The sequence below is a fragment of the Anopheles maculipalpis genome, chromosome 3RL (assembly GCF_943734695.1).
Source record: "Anopheles maculipalpis chromosome 3RL, idAnoMacuDA_375_x, whole genome shotgun sequence".
Classification (NCBI taxonomy): Eukaryota; Metazoa; Arthropoda; class Insecta; order Diptera; family Culicidae; genus Anopheles; species Anopheles maculipalpis.
This window is the reverse complement of record NC_064872.1, coordinates 52,481,760-52,489,244: the sequence shown is the minus strand read 5'-3', so window position 1 is coordinate 52,489,244 and position 7,485 is coordinate 52,481,760. Positions and strand designations below refer to the sequence as shown.

The 7,485-nt window shown below is 48.5% G+C and overlaps 1 long non-coding RNA gene across 1 annotated transcript; it reads right to left on the bottom strand.

Moving 5' to 3' along the window:
* Positions 1-256: 256 nt before the first annotated feature.
* LOC126563699 (uncharacterized) lies at positions 257-7,107 on the bottom strand. Its single transcript, XR_007607070.1, has 3 exons — positions 7,055-7,107; positions 4,411-4,571; positions 257-392 (listed from the first exon to the last, which is right to left on the bottom strand). It is a non-coding gene; the product is annotated as an uncharacterized LOC126563699 (long non-coding RNA).
* Between the last annotated feature and the right edge of the window lie 378 nt (positions 7,108-7,485).

Below are 7,485 nucleotides of genomic sequence, written 5' to 3'. Positions count from 1 at the left end.
ACACATGAGAATGGGGTAAGATGATGCAGCACGTTAAATTGAACAATCAATGAACTATCCGTTCATATCCCAATGTTTGTGAAACAGAGTTAAAAAATTTGATTCAATCACATTCTTCCTTCTTATTTATTTTTTGAACAACTATATTTTTGCCCGAAATGCACCCGGCGATATTCCACTTCTTTGTTACTCACTATTTTCTCCTTCCTCCTTCTTTTTTTGTTTTTTTATGTATTTTATATTCTTGTCGCACTTTATGCGCACGATTTTCCAGGCGTTTTAATAACACGAGCTTACAAAACCCGAGGTAAGAGCCACAATACCAGTGCCCTGGTGAAGTATTGCAGCACAATGTACACCGTTCTCCCTGAACGCTTGGACGTCCACCACCACTTTTCGAAGCTTGCGTTCGGGCCAATAGTAATGGCTCCAAGATTCCACTACCAAAACCCGATGCAGAACACACCATTGGGCTCTTGGGTGGCCCCTTCTCCGACATTGAGATCTTACCCTCCAGGCCCACAGCATTAGTCCCAAGACACCAATGCAGATGCCTAGTGTAACAATCTTCAGGACCTTTGCGTTGAGATCATTTGCCACTGGTAGGGAGGTTCCCAATCTCCCATACAGATTTATGATCTTTCCACGATCCCTCCTCTCATGATCCTCGTGCAAGGATCTTGTTGATCAAACTGGTCAAACCATTTCCCACTGGGAAGGAGGTTCCCAATCTCCCACCAGATGTTAATGGTCGTTCCACGATCCCTCCTCTCATGATCCTGATGCAAGGATCTTGTAAAACCGTGATTCTCGGCAATAACACTAGTGCACTACTCTAGTGTCGACACAAAAGCCACAGTTCTCTGAACGCTTGGACGTCCACCACCACTTTTCGAAGCTTGCGTTCGGGCCAATAGTAATGGCTCCAAGATTCCACTACCGAAACCCGATGCAGAGCACACCATTGGGCTCTTGGGTAGCCCCTTCTCCGACATTGAGATCTTACCCTCCAGGCCCACAGCATTAGTCCCAAGACACCAATGCAGATGTCTAGTGTAACAATCTCCAGGACCTTTGCGTTGAGATCATTTGCCACTGGTAGGGAGGTTCCCAATCTCCCATACAGATCTATGATCTTTCCACGATCCCTCCTCTCATGATCCTCGTGCAAGGATCTTGTTGATCAATCTGGTCAAACCATTTCCCACTGGGAAGGAGGTTCCCAATCTCCCACCAGATGTTAATGGTCGTTCCGCGATCCCTCCCTCTCATGATCCTCGTGCAAGGATCTTGTTGATCAATCTGGTCAAACCATTTCCCACTGGGAAGGAGGATCCCAATCTCCCACCAGATGTTAATGGTCGTTCCACGATCCCTTCTCTCATGATCCTGATGCAAGGATCTTGTAAAACCGTGACTCTCGGCAATAACACTAGTGCACTACTCTAGTGTCGACACAAAAGCCTCAGTTCCCTGAACGCTTGGACGTCCTCCACCACTTTTGGAAGCTTGCGTTCGGGCCAATAGTAATGGATCCAAGATTCCACTACAGAAACCCGATGCAGAGCACTCCATTGGGCTCTTGGGTAGCCCCTTCTCCGACATTGAGATCTTACCCTCCAGGCCCACAGCATTAGTCCCAAGACACCAATGCAGATGCCTAGTGTAACAATCTCCAGGACCTTTGCGTTGAGATCATTTGCCACTGGTAGGGAGGTTCCCAATCTCCCATACAGATTTATGATCGTTCCACGATCCCTCCTCTCATGATCCTCGTGCAAGGATCTTGTTGATCAATCTGGTCAAACCATTTCCCACTGGGAAGGAGGTTCCCAATCTCCCACCAGATGTTAATGGTCGTTCCACGATCCCTTCTCTCGTGATCCTGATGCAAGGATCTTGTAAAACCGTGACTCTCGGCAATAACACTAGTGCACTACTCTAGTGTCGACACAAAAGCCTCAGTTCCCTGAACGCTTGGACGTCCGCCACCACTTTTGGAAGCTTGCGTTCGGGCCAATAGTAATGGCTCCAAGATTCCACTACCAAAACCCGATGCAGAACACACCATTGGGCTCTTGGGTGGCCCCTTCTCCGACATTGAGATCTTACCCTCCAGGCCCACAGCATTAGTCCCAAGACACCAATGCAGATGCCTAGTGTAACAATCTTCAGGACCTTTGCGTTGAGATCATTTGCCACTGGTAGGGAGGTTCCCAATCTCCCATACAGATTTATGATCGTTCCGCGATCCCTCCCTCTCATAATCCTCGTGCAAGGATCTTGTTGATCAATCTGGTCAAACCATTTCCCACTGGGAAGGAGGTTCCCAATCTCCCACCAGATGTTAATGGTCGTTCCACGATCCCTTCTCTCATGATCCTGATGCAAGGATCTTGTAAAACCGTGACTCTCGGCAATAACACTAGTGCACTACTCTAGTGTCGACACAAAAGCCTCAGTTCCCTGAACGCTTGGACGTCCGCCACCACTTTTCGAAGCTTGCGTTCGGGCCAATAGTAATGGATCCAAGATTCCACTACAGAAACCCGATGCAGAGCACTCCATTGGGCTCTTGGGTAGCCCCTTCTCCGACATTGAGATCTTACCCTCCAGGCCCACAGCATTAGTCCCAAGACGCCAATGCAGATGCCTAGTGTAACAATCTCCAGGACCTTTGCGTTGAGATCATTTGCCACTGGTAGGGAGGTTCCCAATCTCCCATACAGATCTATGATCTTTCCACGATCCCTCCTCTCATGATCCTCGTGCAAGGATCTTGTTGATCAATCTGGTCAAACCATTTCCCACTGGGAAGGAGGTTCCCAATCTCCCACCAGATGTTAATGGTCGTTCCACGATCCCTTCTCTCGTGATCCTGATGCAAGGATCTTGTAAAACCGTGACTCTCGGCAATAACACTAGTGCACTACTCTAGTTTCGATACAAAAGCCACAGTTCCCTGAACGCTTGGACGTCCGCCACCACTTTTGGAAGCTTATGTTCGGGCCAATAGTAATGGCTCCAAGATTCCACTACAGAAACCCGATGCACAGCACTCTATCAGGCTCTTGGGTAGCCCCTTCTCTGACGTTGAGATTTTACGCTTCAGGCCTAAAACTTTGGTCCCAAGCCACCAATTTGGATACCCATAGCATAATAATCTTAGGAACTGAAGAATCATAGAATCTTCTCTCGTTCACGACAACGTTACTCACTATTTTCTCCTTCCTCCTTCTTTTTTTGTTTTTTTTTTGTATTTTATATTCTTGTCGCACTTTATGCGCACGATTTTCCAGGCGTTTTAATAACACAAGCTTACAAAACCCGAGGTAAGAGCCACAATACCAGTGCCCTGGTGAAGTATTGCAGCACAATGTACACCGTTCTCCCTGAACGCTTGGACATCCACCACCACTCTACGAAGCTTGCAGTCGGGTCAATAGTAATGGATCCAAGATTCCACTACCGAAACCCGATGCAGAGCACACCATTGGGCTCTTGGGTAGCCCCTTCTCCGACATTGAGATCTTACCCTCCAGGCCCACAGCATTAGTCCCAAGACACCAATGCAGATGCCTAGTGTAACAATCTCCAGGACCTTTGCGTTGAGATCATTTGCCACTGGTAGGGAGGTTCCCAATCTCCCATACAGATTTATGATCGTTCCACGATCCCTCCTCTCATGATCCTCGTGCAAGGATCTTGTTGATCAATCTGGTCAAACCATTTCCCACTGGGAAGGAGGTTCCCAATCTCCCACCAGATGTTAATGGTCGTTCCACGATCCCTTCTCTCGTGATCCTGATGCAAGGATCTTGTAAAACCGTGACTCTCGGCAATAACACTAGTGCACTACTCTAGTGTCGACACAAAAGCCTCAGTTCCCTGAACGCTTGGACGTCCGCCACCACTTTTCGAAGCTTGCGTTCGGGCCAATAGTAATGGATCCAAGATTCCACTACCGAAACCCGATGCAGAGCACACCATTGGGCTCTTGGGTAGCCCCTTCTCCGACATTGAGATCTTACCCTCCAGGCCCACAGCATTAGTCCCAAGACACCAATGCAGATGCCTAGTGTAACAATCTCCAGGACCTTTGCGTTGAGATCATTTGCCACTGGTAGGGAGGTTCCCAATCTCCCATACAGATTTATGATCGTTCCACGATCCCTCCTCTCATGATCCTCGTGCAAGGATCTTGTTGATCAATCTGGTCAAACCATTTCCCACTGGGAAGGAGGTTCCCAATCTCCCACCAGATGTTAATGGTCGTTCCACGATCCCTTCTCTCGTGATCCTGATGCAAGGATCTTGTAAAACCGTGACTCTCGGCAATAACACTAGTGCACTACTCTAGTGTCGACACAAAAGCCACAGTTCTCTGAACGCTTGGACGTCCGCCACCACTTTTCGAAGCTTGCGTTCGGGCCAATAGTAATGGCTCCAAGATTCCACTACCGAAACCCGATGCAGAGCACTCCATTGGGCTCTTGGGTAGCCCCTTCTCCGACATTGAGATCTTACCCTCCAGGCCCACAGCATTAGTCCCAAGACGCCAATGCAGATGCCTAGTGTAACAATCTCCAGGACCTTTGCGTTGAGATCATTTGCCACTGGTAGGGAGGTTCCCAATCTCCCATACAGATTTATGATCGTTCCGCGATCCCTCCCTCTCATAATCCTCGTGCAAGGATCTTGTTGATCAATCTGGTCAAACCATTTCCCACTGGGAAGGAGGTTCCCAATCTCCCACCAGATGTTAATGGTCGTTCCACGATCCCTTCTCTCATGATCCTGATGCAAGGATCTTGTAAAACCGTGACTCTCGGCAATAACACTAGTGCACTACTCTAGTTTCGATACAAAAGCCACAGTTCCCTGAACGCTTGGACGTCCGCCACCACTTTTCGAAGCTTGCGTTCGGGCCAATAGTAATGGATCCAAGATTCCACTACAGAAACCCGATGCAGAGCACTCCATTGGGCTCTTGGGTAGCCCCTTCTCCGACATTGAGATCTTACCCTCCAGGCCCACAGCATTAGTCCCAAGACGCCAATGCAGATGCCTAGTGTAACAATCTCCAGGACCTTTGCGTTGAGATCATTTGCCACTGGTAGGGAGGTTCCCAATCTCCCATACAGATCTATGATCTTTCCGCGATCCCTCCCTCTCATGATCCTCGTGCAAGGATCTTGTTGATCAATCTGGTCAAACCATTTCCCACTGGGAAGGAGGTTCCCAATCTCCCACCAGATGTTAATGGTCTTTCCACGATCCCTTCTCTCATGATCCTGATGCAAGGATCTTGTAAAACCGTGACTCTCGGCAATAACACTAGTGCACTACTCTAGTGTCGACACAAAAGCCACAGTTCTCTGAACGCTTGGACGTCCACCACCACTTTTCGAAGCTTGCGTTCGGGCCAATAGTAATGGCTCCAAGATTCCACTACCGAAACCCGATGCAGAGCACACCATTGGGCTCTTGGGTAGCCCCTTCTCCGACATTGAGATCTTACCCTCCAGGCCCACAGCATTAGTCCCAAGACACCAATGCAGATGCCTAGTGTAACAATCTCCAGGACCTTTGCGTTGAGATCATTTGCCACTGGTAGGGAGGTTCCCAATCTCCCATACAGATTTATGATCGTTCCACGATCCCTCCTCTCATGATCCTCGTGCAAGGATCTTGTTGATCAATCTGGTCAAACCATTTCCCACTGGGAAGGAGGTTCCCAATCTCCCACCAGATGTTAATGGTCGTTCCACGATCCCTTCTCTCGTGATCCTGATGCAAGGATCTTGTAAAACCGTGACTCTCGGCAATAACACTAGTGCACTACTCTAGTGTCGACACAAAAGCCTCAGTTCCCTGAACGCTTGGACGTCCGCCACCACTTTTCGAAGCTTGCGTTCGGGCCAATAGTAATGGCTCCAAGATTCCACTACCAAAACCCGATGCAGAACACACCATTGGGCTCTTGGGTGGCCCCTTCTCCGACATTGAGATCTTACCCTCCAGGCCCACAGCATTAGTCCCAAGACACCAATGCAGATGCCTAGTGTAACAATCTTCAGGACCTTTGCGTTGAGATCATTTGCCACTGGTAGGGAGGTTCCCAATCTCCCATACAGATTTATGATCGTTCCGCGATCCCTCCCTCTCATAATCCTCGTGCAAGGATCTTGTTGATCAATCTGGTCAAACCATTTCCCACTGGGAAGGAGGTTCCCAATCTCCCACCAGATGTTAATGGTCGTTCCACGATCCCTTCTCTCATGATCCTGATGCAAGGATCTTGTAAAACCGTGACTCTCGGCAATAACACTAGTGCACTACTCTAGTGTCGAAACAAAAGCCACAGTTCTCTGAACGCTTGGACATCCACCACCACTTTTCGAAGCTTGCAGTCGGGTCAATAGTAATGGATCCAAGATTCCACTACCGAAACCCGATGCAGAGCACACCATTGGGCTCTTGGGTGGCCCCTTCTCCGACATTGAGATCTTACCCTCCAGGCCCACAGCATTAGTCCCAAGACGCCAATGCAGATGCCTAGTGTAACAATCTCCAGGACCTTTGCGTTGAGATCATTTGCCACTGGTAGGGAGGTTCCCAATCTCCCATACAGATCTATGATCTTTCCACGATCCCTCCTCTCATGATCCTCGTGCAAGGATCTTGTTGATCAATCTGGTCAAACCATTTCCCACTGGGAAGGAGGTTCCCAATCTCCCACCAGATGTTAATGGTCGTTCCACGATCCCTTCTCTCGTGATCCTGATGCAAGGATCTTGTAAAACCGTGACTCTCGGCAATAACACTAGTGCACTACTCTAGTTTCGATACAAAAGCCACAGTTCCCTGAACGCTTGGACGTCCGCCACCACTTTTGGAAGCTTATGTTCGGGCCAATAGTAATGGCTCCAAGATTCCACTACAGAAACCCGATGCACAGCACTCTATCAGGCTCTTGGGTAGCCCCTTCTCTGACGTTGAGATTTTACGCTTCAGGCCTAAAACTTTGGTCCCAAGCCACCAATTTGGATACCCATAGCATAATAATCTTAGGAACTGAAGAATCATAGAATCTTCTCTCGTTCACGACAACGTTACTCACTATTTTCTCCTTCCTCCTTCTTTTTTTGTTTTTTTTTTTTTTGTATTTTATATTCTTGTCGCACTTTATGCGCACGATTTTCCAGGCGTTTTAATAACACAAGCTTACAAAACCCGAGGTAAGAGCCACAATACCAGTGCCCTGGTGAAGTATTGCAGCACAATGTACACCGTTCTCCCTGAACGCTTGGACATCCACCACCACTCTACGAAGCTTGCAGTCGGGTCAATAGTAATGGATCCAAGATTCCACTACCGAAACCCGATGCAGAGCACACCATTGGGCTCTTGGGTAGCCCCTTCTCCGACATTGAGATCTTACCCTCCAGGCCCACAGCATTAGTCCCAAGACACCAATGCAGA